The sequence below is a fragment of the Podarcis gaigeae genome, assembly GCF_964106915.1.
Source record: "Podarcis gaigeae genome assembly, chromosome: 4".
Classification (NCBI taxonomy): domain Eukaryota; kingdom Metazoa; phylum Chordata; class Lepidosauria; order Squamata; family Lacertidae; genus Podarcis; species Podarcis gaigeae.
In genome coordinates, this window is record NC_139677.1 from 42040290 (window position 1) to 42056616 (window position 16327).

A 16327-nucleotide genomic window follows, 5' to 3' on the forward strand; every position below is an offset into this window, starting at 1 on the left:
TCCAGCACAGTCTGTTGGGAACTTCCATTGTGTATAGCTTTTGCCTTTTCCCTGTCTCTCTGAGAAGACGAAGAGAGAGACAACATGTTTCTTTGTCCTGATTTATGATTAATAAATCTGTAGTTGTAGTATGCTTTCACAAGCCTCTTGCCTATTCTGTGTGCACAGTTCGATCTGCTGAAAGTGTGCCCTGGCTTTGAAGCCAGGGTCGCTGATTTACATTGGACCAGAGGCCGATGGGTCTTCACAGTGGTATGGCTGGAAGGAGATGGCCCAGCTGAGCTAGCCAGCTGGCCTTGCGGCCCTCTGCATGCCGACAGTTTTTGGCTAATTAAACAATCTATGGCCTTTTAAACTGGGGAAGGGGTTGTTGTTTTTGTTTGTTATTATGGTATGATTTTTTTTTTGTCTTTATATTGTAAACTACCCTGTGAGCTTCAGCTGAAGAGTGGTATAGAAATTTAATAAATAAAAATAAAAATATGAAAGTATTACCTGCTTCTTAGAGCCACAAACTAGAGGCCTCTCCAGACTGGTGGGTTTTTTCTGCTTTGTAGGTTGCTCTGTGATGCTTCCCCAGTGCTACCACATTTGGGCTAGGGGAGGTGTGTAGCACAAGAAAAGTGGGACAAAACAACTCTAGAAGATTAGTGGGTGAAAAATTAGGGAATTTCAGCAGGAAGTTATAGGGTATGTACCAATAGGACATGAAGCAGCAGGACTTGCCAGGTGCAAATTGTATTCAAGGTGGGGTGATGAAAGACCACCCCAACTGCATCATGAGCACAAATCAGAATCAACATGCAATGAAAAGGGTGCCTAGGAGGACCCTGGGGCTCATCACCTCCCCTCATCCCTGTCTGCTTCAATCATGAACCTACCTGTACCTTGCACACATGATAAGAGGCCTTCTGTCAGACAGGTGGGCAAGGTGTTGAGAAGGGGTCTTCTTAGTTGCTGCACCTTGTATTTAAATGCTTTCACAAAAGAAACAAACTCCTGGCACCAATACTGATGACATTTCCATGCCAGGTGAAGCTGATGACGACTGCTGTTAATTGTTGTTGTTTATCCAGGCATTTTGGTATATCCAGAAGCTGGTTTTAGTGTGTTACACCTTCTGTTGGGTTTTATTATCTGCCTTTGGGTTGCTGCTTTTTTAGTTTGTATGTTTGTTTCATCTATTTGTACTGTTTTCAAGTGTACATCTGGGAGCCCTTTGCTGAAAGGCAGCATATAAATCCCTCCAAATAAATAAATAAATCTGCTGCCTGACTGGAAACATTTAAGAGCCTCCATGGCATTCACCAGGAAAATACTACCAAAAAATGACCTTCCCAGGGTGATTTCACGCCAACTCAAACCTCAAGCGTTGCGGGAAGGGGCTCTCGTGTAAAGGTACCAAAATTGCCCAGACCTATCACATACTTTTCATTTGATTAGCTCAGAAACAGAGCACCAAACCCTGGATTTCATCAGCAGTATCTGTGGCGAGAAATACTTATCAGTATGCAGAAACTGTTGTGAGTAAAAATTATGACTTTGGTTGATCGCTTCAAATACTTTGCTGAGAAATTACATATGATATGTAATATCGTTAGCAGTCTTGCTTGTAAGTAATTGCTAATGCATAATAACCCCTGGCAAGCTACTGAAATTAATAATTAAGCTGCCTTTGTTATGAAGATATTTCATGTATAAATGACTGTCCTAACAATTAGCTAAAAGGGAAACCACGTAGGGATCCAGTTCTCCACACTCCAGGTTAAGGTCACCAATAATGAACCACTACTTTCCCTTAAGCTGGCAGTAAAAGCTGTACAAAATATAGGGCTTTGCGGAATCTTTCTTGGCAAGGAGTTCCAGAGTGGAAACAACACAGAACTATCACCCCCCCCAAAATAATAATAATAATCTAGCTATGAAGATTGCATCTGCAGATCTCAAAGTATGGGGTTATACACAGTGCTTTTCTTCTAGAAAATAACGGTGCTGGTATTCATCATGAAGTTGCTTCAGTAAGTGCCACACTTTTAACCAGTGCTTTTCTTGTAAAAAATAAATAAAGGTGCTGGTACTGAGTACACTTGTGTACCCCCAGGGAAAAAAGCAATGGTTATACGGATTCTATGCACTTATTAGTTTGTTTATGCTCACAATAGGTCACCATTATCCTCATTTTACAAATGAGAAACTGAGGCTGAAAGCAAACTGTCCGTGAGTCGATTGCAAATACAGTGGTACCTCTGGTTACGTACTTAATTCGTTCTGGAGGTCTGTTCTTAACCTGAAACTGTTCTTAACCTGAAGCACCACTTTAGCTAATGGGGCCTCCCGCTGCTGCCACCACAGCGCAATTTCTGTTCTCATCCTGAAGCAAAGTTCTTAACCCGAGGTACTATTTCTGGGTTAGCGGAGTCTGTAACCTGAAGCGTCTGTAACCTGAAGCGTATGCAACCCCAGGTACCACTGTATTCAGGAAGAACCCAGAAAGCTCTCACATACTGTGTCAAACCATTGGTCTATCTAGCTCAGTAGGGATGTGAGTGGCGCTGTGGTCTAAACCACTGAGCCTCTTGGGCTTGCCAATTGGAAGGTTGGTGGTTTGAATCCCCATGACAGGGTGAGCTCCCATTGCTCTGTCCCAGCTCCTGCCAACCTAGCAGTTTGAAAGCATACCAGTGCAAGTAGATAAATAGGTACTGCTGTGGTGGGAAGGTAAATGGTGTTTCCGTGCGCTCTGGCAGTTGTCACGGTCCTCCATGTGCCAGTAGCAGTTTAGACCTGCTGGCCACATGACCTGGAAAGCTCTCTGTGGACAAACGCTGGCTCCCTCAGCCTGAAAATCAAGATGAGCGCTGCACCCCAGAGTCGCCTTTCACTGGACGTAACTGTCCAGGGGTCATTTACCTTTACCTTACCTAGTTCACTATTGTCTACACTGACTGGCAGTGACTCTCCAGAATTTCAGGAAAGGAACATTCCCAAACATATCTGGAGATGCTGGGAACTGAACATGGGACCTTCTGGGTGCAAGGCAGATTATCTATCACTAAACTTCAGCCCTTCCCCGTACCTCTGTTTCTTCAGCTGCAATTCTGCGAGCAGTTAGGCTGCTTACATCCCACTGGCTTTCAATGGGATTTAAGTAGCCAAACCGTGTATAGAATTGTAATCTAAGCTACTCTTTACCCTGTGTAATAAAAAATGCGTGCAGAGGTGACCTAACTTCCATATGTGACAGCTAATGGGCAGAAATAATCATAAAAAACCCCACAGGAACACTATCCTAATTGAAGTGATTCATAAATCTGATTAATCCTATGGTTCTAAATCCTATGGACTTTGAAAGTGATTTCACAGGCTATGTTGGAATATCGCTGGCCTAAGTTTTGTAGCGAAGGGAGCCAAACATCATCTGCTCTCAAAAGTGCCATGTTTGTGTTCTAGAGGTGTCCTCTTTGGTTCTCAGTCAGGCGTTAAAGCTGTGCCCTGCAGGGCTGGACCATTTCAGACTGTAGATAGACACTCATAGAGCTGTGAGCCTCTATGTACACACAATGTATCTTCTATATGGAAAACTGTAACATGTTTCTGATCTGCCCCCCCCCCCCCCGAGATCTCAAGCTTCCCCTCTCCCTCATTTTAGGCCCCAGGCTAAGAGAGGAAAACAGCAGGCCTCTCTTCAGCCTGTCCACCTCCCACCCATGGTCAGCTGTCATGCTGCTCTCTGCAGCCAGGGTCCCATGGCAACATGGTAAGTCCACCAGGCATGCCCACATGTCAACCCTTTCTTGTGGAATTGGAGTTAAGTAGGTAGGTCGTTCTGAACCCCAACATTTTCCTGAAATGTTAGCCTCTATTCTTTGCCTGTTTCCTCATTTAGGTCCAACATGCTGTTTATATTTTGAGAAATAAGACTACACCCATCCTTTTTTTCCTCACCACAGTATGACATTCCAGAGAGTTATCATGCAAATACTGCATTTTACAGCACTATTGAATATAAATTGGAGTTGGTGGTTTATAGTTTGGAATATAAACCAGTAGAACTTATTTTCACTTGGCAGCATTGGAGATAATGCAAGCCAAAATCATCTGTCCCCATATTTTCCCTAAACGGCCAAAGAAACGTGCTTAGAATACATCTCTGTTTTAATCCAACCCCCCTCGTACATTTTCATTTTCATCTGGAGCCCTTTGAGTATTTCCATTTCTGTTTTCATCCAGTACAAACAAACCATTAAAAGCCAAAAGGGTGCTCAGTCACAATAAGTGCTTCCAGCGACAAAATGTGGGGTTTATTTTATTTTATTAAGTGATTGAAAAGGAGCGTTAAAAGGTAGCAACTTATTTTGAGAGTTGCACTTGAGTGCCTCAGCTAAACAGTAAAATAATAATTACCAACAGTACTCAAATGGAAATTGACGATGTCCTAGTATGTGACTGATGCTTGTGCCCTCCGACTCAAAGACCCTGTCCAGCACACCAAATGCCTGAGGTCTACTTGTGCTTAAAGTAAAGGTAAAGGGACCCCTGACCATTAGGTTCGGTCGTGGCCAACTCTGGGGTTGCGGCACTCATCTCGCTTTATTGGCCGAGGGAGCTGGCGTACAGCTTCCGGGTCATGTGGCCAGGATGACTAAGCCGCTTCTGGTGAACCAGAGCAGTGGACGGAAACGCCGTTTACTTTCCCGCCAGAGCAGTACCTATTTATCTACTTGCACTTTGATGTGCTTTCGAACTGCTAGGTGGGCAGGAGCAGGGACTAAGCAATGGGAGCTCACCCCGGCGCAGAGATTCGAACCACCGACCTTCTGATCAGCAAGTCCTAGGCTCTGTGGTTTAACCCGCAGCGCCACCCGCATCCTCTACTTGTGCTTACTTAGTAGTAAAAGAACCCTCTCCACCAAGCCTGTGACAAAGCCTTTATACTGACAGAGGATCCTTTGTCTTAGCCCTAGCGAGTCTCCACCTATATTACGTCTTTCTGTCTGCAATGTCTGCTGTAGAAATGCCATTACAGGTACAGGTGGGTGGGAGCAAGGTTAGGGCTCAAAGGCCTACTCTTGGATATAGTCAGTACTGAATTGTTAGAAGGCAGTGGATTTTAAGAGTATTTAAGAGTATTTGTGGTGGTTACATTGATCAACATAGATATAGTAATCATGTGTGGTCTAATCTATAAGGAAGGGGGAGCTATTTCCACCTCCCTGCCCCCAGGCTTTCAGAAGTGGTGCTTCTGGTCCATTCACTTGCCTTCTGTGCCGAGAAAGATTCACCATGTAAGATAATGAAAACCACTTAGGGTTGGTGTGTCTATACTTTGAAATGTAGGTCACTTAAAGTCAATACTCCCAACAAACTATATTATACTTGGAATCCCAATGCTGTCCCATTGGCATATAAGGATGTCCCCCGTGCAGCTGAATCCATCCATTCAACTGTGCACAAGAAACACCACTATTGAAATGGTACATTTGGAGCTCTTTCCAGAAATTCAAGGAGCTCCTCCTTTCACAAAATGTTACACCTGGATCCAGTGCCTTGAGTTTCCATGTGTACACGTCTCAGTATGAATCAGCCCAAACATGAGCAGTCTGGTTCCCCAGAATTAACAGCTTGAAAACTTGTGACATAATGATTATTTCCCAACTTTGCAGGTTGTACACTAATTTTTTTAGAGAGCTTTGAAGGCAAAACATTATAGTTGTTAACTTCAGGCTAATTGACTGCTAATTGATTGCCCTGAAACATTTAGCATTCTTAGGCAAGATGTGCCACTAATGTGTGACACTTCACTTCTCACAGCTGGAGTTGTCAAAAGCAAAAGTCTGCTTACTCAACTAAGAAAGGGGGAGGAATCATTATAAAGGGCACCATACTTGCAAAGCTATTGATTCAGGATATCTCATTAAATATATTAAGCCTCGTTTTGTCATTACATGGCACAGCAGGTACTTTGAGGAGAAAAGCATTTCCAAGTCTCTTTGAATAAGGTTAGGTTTTTTTCCTTAGGTCCCACACACTATCCTTAACAAGTGCTACCCCAGCAGTAGAGTGCTCTCTTAGTTATTTTGCATATACTTGCTCCTAACACAATAAGCCCTTGGCCACTACATTGCACAATTCCAACAAATTAACTTGCACAAATACAATCATATTTGTGTTCTGCAACACTGTTAAATGATCAGTGGTTTCATTCCTAAGTTGCATATTCCAATGATAGAAATCCAGTCCAAACCAATTTTGAAGTGATCTTCAAAATACTGTAAATAAAAACATGTGTGAATCATGAGAGACAACACAACAAAGACTGCTTTTTATGTAAACATACTTCACTTGAGTTCAGTCGAACAGCTATTGTGTGGAAAAGAATGCATGCCCAAGTGCTCCATTATATCCAATCAAACATGGCCGCCCCATCTTGAACCAAGGACCTTTTCTGTTTTCTAAACAGTCATTTGTTCCCACCAATTACCTTGGCAGATTGAATGCATCAGCTGAAGACCTCTGCCTCTGGCATCAGATCTTCACTCAACATTGCTCTCTGCAGCAGGGTTGCTTTTCAACTCCTGTTGGGTTTATACTCTTCCAGGACAACCCCATTCTCTAGCCAGCACAAGAGGTTATCCCACCAGGTCCATAAATTTTGCCATGTTTAGTTACCTTCCTTCCAGATTCTGGCTTCTGTCTTCATGTCCCCTCCTGCCCAGAGTAACACCTGAAGAGGAAGACATGGTGATTGGCTCTCTTACCTTACCCTCTGCAGACGAGAATGAAAGCCATCTGATGAAGGCTCGCAACACACATTGCTGTAGCATCTGGTAAAAGTTGGGGGTCTATAACCAGCTGGGGCAACAACCCATCAGAAGACAGGAGGGCCAGTGGTCTCTGACACCATGGTTATCCCTGCAATGTGTGCCATTACTTCTTCTCAGTGCACAGGGCTATGTAACACATTTTCCTGCCTGAAGATGTTGGCATCAGGACTAGGACCTCATTCTACTGGTAGTTGGATATTACTTCAACCCTGGAGAGGAGACCTCACCCTCCACCACTTCTGAGGGCAGTTGGCTAGTTTAGCAGGTACCGGGTAGGCAATGTGTCACACACAGCTCGGTCTTCCAACATCTCACTGCCATTCCCTAACATCCAGCACCTGAGGTGACTGCCTAGTTTTAACACCGGCCCTGTCAGCACCTTTGCGACAAGGCTGGTGAGCTTTGCCTTTAACAAAACTTAAATCCATGGGGTTTGTTAGATCCAGGTTTAGTTGTGCTTATGACAAACCCACTGAAATCAATGGCAGTTTTGTTGACTACAGTGGGCATGGCATAGAAAGCAATCCCAGCCAGGGAGGTACAGATTTTCTTCTTCACTTGCAGCTCTGCCAGCTCCTGCCAACACAAAATGGGAGCGGGGGGAGGGAGCTTGTTTACTGCACCAATTTCAGGCTGACACAGGGGACAATATTGGGTCTCTTGTCCAGGAAATGGGCCAGCTTTAGATCTTGTGGACCCATCGCCAGCTCTGTCCCTGCCATGCCCCTATAATGTAATGACCCATTTCAGGGTCTTCTGATAACTAATGCCTGAAGGCACACTGACAACAGTTGTGTATGCCCAACCATGCTTTCAGTCAGTACAGCAGGGTCCTCTGCGGCAATGGAGTCCCCCATCCCAATGTGCTGATAGAGACTAATGGAGCCTTTGTCCCAATCTCCTAGCGCTAACCCCCTCCAGCAGTGCAGATTGGGTGTTAGGATTGCTCTGTTAGCCTAAATTTGCTCAAAATATTATTTTTGGTTGTTAAAAGTTCCAGGTCTTTTAAAATCCATTATAGCTATACCCACAAATATTGGGTCCTAAATGTGTCTTGAAAGGAAACATTTGTACAAAAAGAAATATGAAGCAAAAATTCAAATTTTAATACACACACACACACACACACACACACACACACTTTGCCCCCCCCCCTGCAGTGGGGTTATTGTGGTTTGCTTTGTGTTGCCATAGGAATGGCTGAAATATCAGGTTCTGTGCTATCATAGTCCCAAAGCAGCCAATATTATTTGTACAATGCCATTGGTCTTCCATATTCGTATTGATGTTTCTGTCAACTAAAATAATATTCCGCCCCTGAAGCCTTAGTAATTCATTGGAAGAACTATGGTGCGACGCAGAGCGGTGAAAGAAGGCATTTTACACACTAGAAGTAGAGGCATAAATATGGTATAAAGGCTCATTTCCAATAGTCCACCTTGTTAAAATCTAACTGTACAGTAGGTTTGAGAGAATCAAGAATAGATTCTATTATCCAAAGAGCCACAGAGATCTTTGTAAATAAGCATTATGAGAAGGATGATGTAGGAATGGGTCAGAAAAATTGCACAACAGAGAAAAAGTAAAAGCAGAAAGAAAACAAGAAAGACAACAAGGTGTACAAGGTTTTGGAAATCACACTTTTAAAATACATTTTATGCAAAACAACAAAAACAACAAAAAACCAAAAATCTTTCACTCATACCTGGCTAAAAGGATGAGCCATTGTTACTATTTAAGAATTTATGTATTTCTGTATCTTTAAAAAATAATAATAATCCAAAGATCCTTTATCCAAGGATCACAGGGCAGTTTATAATATAAAAACACAAAAGTACATAACATAGTAACAAACAAAACAATAGTGCCCCCCTGCATTTAAAAGACCATAGATCCGGGGTGCCCAAACTTTTTTCAAAGAGGGCCAGATTTGATGAAGTGAACATACGTGAGGGCCGACCAAAGATATTGACCTTTTTTTAGAATTGAAGTCGTTGAGCTTTTTAAGGATTTTATTGAGTTTTGGGGGGGAATTTACCCCAGGAAATAAATTGCCACAGAGGCCAGATTAAACCGACTGGTGGGCCGGATTAGGCCCCCGAAACAGACTTTGGACATACCTGCCATAGATTCTTTAATTAATCTAAGGCTTGGCAGAAGAGGAATGTTTTTACTTAGCACCTAAAGCTACATAATGAAGGTCTCAGGTAAGCCTCCTGGGGAGAACATTCCTCAAACAAGGAGCCAGTACAGAAAAGGCCTGTTCTCATGTTCCCGTCTTCCAGACCTCTCACAGAGGAAGCACATGAGAAAGGGCCTCAGATGATGATTGCTGGGTCTGGGTCAGTTCATATGGGGAGAAGTGGTCCTTGAGGTATGGTGGTCCTAAGCCATTTAAGGCTTTATAGGTCAAAAGCAGCACTTTGATTTGGGCCCAGAAACTGACAACCACTGCAGTTGGGACAGGATTGCTCTAATATGCTCAACCTGTCTTGTCCCAGTGAGCAACTTGGCCACAAAATTCTCCACCAGCTGAAGTTTCCAAACTATCTTCAGAAGCAATCCCATGTATAATGTGCTGCAGTAATCTAACCTAGAGATTACCAGAGCATAGGCAACAAAAGTTAGGCTATCCCTGTACTAAAATGAAGGCTAAAAATAAGAAGGATAGGGCTGTTGGGTGCTGCAACATTGCAAGACTACTGGGGGGACGACCCAGTGTACCCAAATTCCCAGCAATGCTGGGAAGAGTACTGGCGACTCACAACAACCTTTCCAAGAAGAAGGACCACTTGAATTTAGATATGGCTTTTCAAAGCACTTTTATCCTGTGAGGCATGTGATTTCAATTTGAAGTGGGCATTGTGCCATACCATTTTTATAAAAGGCTATTATTGTTTTTGGCAATGAAGCAAGTATTTTATAGCAGTACCATTTAATGGTCTTATTCAGCATGTAAACAATCTGATTGATGGCTATATAGTTGATACGTTTAGGCTTGGACTCCTTGCGCAGGTTGTGGGGGAGAAGGTGCAAACCATGGGAAATCCTGAAAAGATATTCAAAAGGAAATCCTCCTCCAGCTGCACGTTTTGGGTAAATCTGATTTCAGCTCTGATTTTACACCTCCTCTTGAACAATGACACTTACCACCTTTGTGGTCATCTCTGCCGTTTTCCAGATTTTGATTATGTTGAGTGTCAGAGCCCAAAGGGTTTACTTGGGCGGGAAATCAGAGAGTCCGCAGGGCTTGTAAGTAACCCTCTGAGAAAAGAAACTGTGAGTAGGCGCTATCTAGTGGCAGAAGCTCTGTACTGCATACAATCCATCCAAAAAACCAAAGTGCTGCTCCAAGTACAAAATAACCCCTTTGCAGGGCCACAAATCCTGAAGCACCACTTTAGCTAATGGGGCCTCCTGCCACGCCGCCGGAGCACAATTTCTGTTCTCATCCTGAAGCAAAGTTCTTAACCTGAGATAGCATTTTTGGGTTAGTGGAGTCTGTAACCTGAAGCATATGTAACCTGAAGCGTATGTAACCCGAGGTACCACTGTACCTCAGGTTAAGAACTTTGCTTCAGGATGAGAACAGAAATCTTGCTCCGGTGGCGCGGCAGCAGCGGGAGGCCCCATTAGCTAAAGTGGTACTTCAGGTTAAGAACGGACCTCCGGAACGAATTACGTACTTAGCCCGAGGTACCACTGTAGTGTAGAACAATGTTAGTGGTTGAAGTATAGGACTAGGACATGGGAAACCAGGGGTCAAACCCTCACTCTCAGACATGAAGTCCGCTGGGTGACCTTGGGTCAGTCACTATCTCTCAGCTGGGTCTACCTCACATGGCTATTGTGAGGAAAAGATGGGGGGGGGGAGAGAAGCAGGTGTTCTTGGAGAAAAAACACAGGATATGAATGTCAGAATAAAAAAATGTCATACAATATACACAAACCATTGCTAACAACCATAGTCAACACCAGCGGAGCAAAATTAAAAAGGAAGACAGAAGGATTATAGAAATTAAAATGTCTGGGTAAATAAAAAGCCTGGCACCACAAATATTGTAAAGTAGGTGCCAAGTGTACATTCCAAAGCCATGGCACCATGACTGAAAAATCCAAAACCGGCTAGTGATGGGATAGTTTCAATGATGGTGAAGATGAAGCCCAAATTTCACCTTTTCCCAAGTATTATTGGGATAGTTATCCACACACTGCAAGATATATGTACAGATGAGGCAGGAATACAAAAACCAAAATTGAGCAAGGATTTATAAACTTTGCATTTATTTATTTTTTAAGAACCAGCACTAGAATAGTTTAGAACATACTGTTCATATTACTGAACAAGAAATGCCCATTTATCTAACAAGAGACTGTTATATGGATTGCCTTTGGGTGTTTTTAATGAAGATACTGAACACAACAACAAAATTGGAAGAGTTAAACTCATGCTGTGAGAATTTGGATTTACACATCAATATACTAATGGAGCACATAATTAGGGTTTTGGATGAAATAGTAAAATGTGTATTATCCTCTTCAGTTTAATTCTTTCATGGAGGAGGCTGAATGTAGGATGTGATTTGGACTGACAGTACTGTACTAATGTATTTATTAATCATGACAAAGAAATGCAAATTCAGGATGCATTTTAGCATAGCGTCATGACAGTATTTAGGTGAAAAGTTAATGGCATTTTCTTCTACCCTGTACTTCCATATTTATTTATTTATTTTGTTCCATCAGCATATAATAATAATAATAATAATAATAAATTTTATTTATATCCCGCCCTCCCCAGCCGAAGCCGGGCTCAGGGCGGCTAACAACAATAAAACAGTAATTTTCCGATGCAGTTCAGTTTGTTTCAGGTCACTTATGAAAACTCAGCTGTAAGGCAATTAAGTATTTAATGCTGCTAACATAAAATTTCATTATCTTGGCTTTACTCAAATGGATTTCACCCATGAGGAAAATTTGAACCTTAGTGCAAAATTGGTGTTAGGATGTGTGAATTTTATTAATTGATGGCGTCGCAATCAAAATAGCTCATAAACTCTTAAAAAAAAAAAATTATCCAAACAGAAGGAACACAAATTATTTTTCAATAACACGGCTGTATTTAAAAGGTGGTAACTGTATAGGGGTTTTTTTGTTTTTTTTAAAAAAAGTAAACCGGAATCACTCACAAGACCTTCTAAAAGATTTAAAAGTAGTACCAGAGATCGGGTCTGAGATTCTGTGGTCCAGAGGATGTAGAGTTGGAACTTCATCTGAAAGTAACCTTGCAATTCTGTTCAACGTCTGCCATAATAAGCCTTGGACAAATCACACTCTTCCACTACCACCGCTGGTCTTAACAGTAAAATGGTACTAATAGAGATGGTCCTTGTAAAAAGATGCGCACAAATAACAGTGGAAGTCTTGCAGACAGATGTTCACAAGGACAATATGAGAACTGTGCTCTCCAAAGAGGTATGAACTTCAGTTCATCTTCTAACCAGTGGTATACCATCAGGGCAGAACTTGAGGGGCAGATGTCCTTGCAGAAAGGGCAGGAAAGTTCCCAAACACAGCAGGGCTGCCTTACACTATTTTAAACTAAGTAAAGTGCAGGCAACGACCAATTGACACACAACCATACACGCCAACCAATGGACGCCCTTGCACTGACCGTTGAGGCCTGTAGAGAGCTGGAATTTGAGCAAGGATGTTTGGAGGGAGCAATTGTGGTGGAGTTTGGCGTCTGGTAAGAGCTGCTGGGTTTTTCAAGGATTTCCAGAGGTTTGGAAAGTGTTTGCAGGCTTTTCCATTGGTGTTTCAAATATACGCGATTTCACATAAACATGTGGTACCTCAGAATGTAAGGTAAAGGGACCCCTGACCATTAGGTCCAGTTGTGACTGACTCTGGGGTTGCGGTGCTCATCTTGCTTTACTGGCCGAGGGAGCCGGCGTACAGCTTCCGGGTCATGTGACCAGCATGCAGTGCATGGAAACGCCATTTACCTTCCCACCAGAGTGGTACCTATTTATCTACTTGCACTTTGATGTGCTTTCAAACTGCTAGGTTGGCAGGAGCAGGGACTGAGCAACAGGAGCTCACCCCGTCGCGGGGATTCGAACCGCCGACCTTCGGATCGGCATGTCCTAGGCTCTGTAGTTTAACCCACAGTGCCACCTGTGTCCCACTTCAGAATGTAATCCCCATGTAAATTGGGAGATGTCTTTAATGCACACTGCTCCCGTAGGGCCATTATGTTGTACTGAAGAAACTACTGGGAGGCTATATGGTGCTATATGGTGACCAGTTAGAATGGGATTGCAAGGAAACGGCAGCCCAGGGAGAAGGAGACTTCTCCTTCAAACACTTACACCACTGAAATTTTGTCAGCACAAGCCACCCAACACACTGTTTGTTGAGGAATCTAGGCACAGAAGCACAATAAAAATTGCTCTTCATCAACCTGCAAATGATTTCTTGCATTAGCAACTTGAATAGATGGTCTAAATTGCGCTAATCTATTCAAATATCTCACAGATTTCCATCTCATTCTGTATGAACGCTCGCAAACAGTTCCATAAAGCGACTTTATTAGAAAGCAAAACCAGACAATAAAAACCTGCAACAGCACCAAGGAAACTGTAATTGGAAATATAGTAAGCAGTGGCTCCACTAATTGAGCGCTACGAAGTTATCCAAACAAACACATGAGCCCAATACATTTTCCAAATAAGGCCTGCCATCAGATTTATGGCACAGAAAATATAAGCAGACATAAATTGTAGAAAGGTTTTAAGGGAAAGGTATGAGACAGAGGCTTGGCATATATCTCAGCTATTTTGGCCGCTTCTAGGAAGTCTAATGTTGTGCTATGCTGAGCGAATATTACCTCTGCCAACACTAGCTTTTTCAGCAATTCTAAGGAGGATGGGAGTGAATCAAACTGATCTGCCAGAAAGCGCAGGAGAACTTTGTCAAAAAAATGGGGGGGGGGTATTGCGCTTGCCATATTACAGTGGTACCTCGGGTTAAGAACGTAATTTGTTCTGGAGGTCCGTTCTTAACCTGAAACTGTTCTTAACCTGAGGTTCCACTTTAGCTAATGGGGCCTCCCGCTGCCGCCGCATTGCCACCATGCAATTTCTGATCTCATCCTGAAGCAAAGTTCTTCACCCAAGGTGCTATTTCTGGGTTAGTGGAGTCTGTAACCTGAAGCGTCTGTAACCTGAGGTACCACTGTATATGTGGCCGAGTGGAACTTCAAAGTTAAAAAGCAACATGAAACACGGAGCAGCACAGGGCTCCTCTTGCAAAGGCTTACATTTGGGCAATGCTTCTTAGGAGGACTATGTGACTAAGCTTCAAAAGAAACATGAAAAGGAAACAACATCCACTTGTGCTCTTCATACATTTAGTAAGGTGCACGTACCTCCCAGAAAACGTCTTTGAAGTTCTTCCACTTTCTGGGAAAGAAGCAGGAAGAAACAAGTAGCTCTTTTACAGAAAGCGGAGACTTTCATGAAGGGGGGGGGGCGCTTCACGCAGCACTAAAGGGAGAAAGTGCACCAGGTGTATATCTTTAAATGTGTCTCTGTGTGTAACAGTGATGCAATTATACGGAGACAAACCATCGGTCCCTATAGTTCAGTACTGTCCACCCTGCCCAGAAGTAGCTGTTTTGGGTTAAAGACAGGGGTCTCTCCCAGTCTCACTTGGAGATGCCAGAGAATGCCCCTGGAACCATATGCAAAGCAGTGTGGAGCCTGCGGTGGCATAGCAGTTAGTGATGGACCTGGGAGACCAGGGTTCAATTCCCCACTTGGCCGTGAAGCTCACAGGGTGGTCTTGGGCCTGTCACTGCCTCTCAGCCTAACCTACCTCATAGGGTTGTTGTGGGGAGGTTAAATGAGGAGAGAACTATGTCACCTTCAGCTCCATGGATAAATAATAATAATACCACTATGGCTCTTCCCCCAAAATACCTTACTGGTTTGACTGGGGCTTGAAACCAGTATTTTCTGCATGTAACTCGGACATAATAACTACTATACTATGGAATTCCAGTGCATGCTTAAAATGCATTTATATGTGTGTTTTGGTTTCTCATGGATTTTTCTGGTTGCAAATGCCAGCTCTCATATTTCTACTGGCTTGTCTATTCATTTTAGTATTTTAAAAATGTTTTATTCTATGATATCAAGACACTGTCTTGAACAGGCATAGGCAAACTCGGCCCTCCAGATGTTTTGAGGCTACAATTCTCACCATCCCTAACCACTGGTCCTGTTAGCTAGGGATGATGGGAGTTGTAGTCCCCAAACATCTGGAGGGCTGAGTTTGCCTATGCCTGGTCTTCAGGGACCCACATAACAGTTGATATATATTTTTTAAAAACCATTAAGCAAATGGAGGTGCAAAACGGCCCCACAGTTGCACTGATCATCTCAAAAGGGCAAAGAGATCACAGAAAGGAAAGCAACCCAGGAATGTCAATCTGCCTTTTGTTTCCTGCTCAACTGTTCAACTTGCTCGTCGTATGCAAAATAATTGATGCTTTGGATTCGCTTTCAAGCAAGTAACTGAACTACAACTGTAAGTAAGCTTTCCTAACCTCCACTGCAAATATTTTAATTGATCTAATAATTTATAGCTGCATCTTCTCCACATGTTCTCTGGAGCACTGGGGAATCATCAAATTTATCCCAGCTCCACTGTAATAACAGTGAGAAACAACTAAGTACACAGATGAATAAAGTATCCCTCATGAAGTTCAGATTTTATGGGATATGTTTTGATGGCCTGTTTTACTGCCCTTCCATATAAATTATATGAACAGAGTATTCCACCATAATAACACACGCCTTGCTTTAACTCTTTGTGTAGTATTCACTGAATCACCGAATGGTACAGTTGTAAGGGCCCAAGGGTCAGCTATTCCAACCCCCTGCAAAGCTGATTCAACCAAGTCTTACTCAGAGTAGACCCAGTGTAATTAATGAATATGATGAAGCTAGGTCCATTCATTTCAGAGAGTCTATTATTATCGCAATTTATTACCAGCCCTTCACGCTAAGGTTCTAGGGCAGGTTACCAACAATTAAAACTCAATATTAAAAACAGCTTGCAGCTACTTACAATCACGAAAATAAGGTGGGTTGTAACAATATACTCCTAGCAAAGCTTATTTAAATACCGCCCTAATAGATCAACAACAATTCCTAAAAGAAAATAATCCCAAGGGATGGTTATAAAAGAGCTGTTGAGATTTCTGTCATTTATTTCATGGAAAGTTAAGGACAGCGCTCAGAGGCATTTGAAAAACCTGCAGGTGTGACTAGAAAACCCGTTTACCTACTTTCTATAGCCAGTGTTTAGGAGTCAAATATTTACTGCATGCAAAGATTAGCCAAAATTCTCAACAACTTCTGCAAGATTTATTAGTCTATTTAGCTGCGCTCCTTCTGGCCTGCTCATGACCAAAGGGCGACAACAGAATAGTA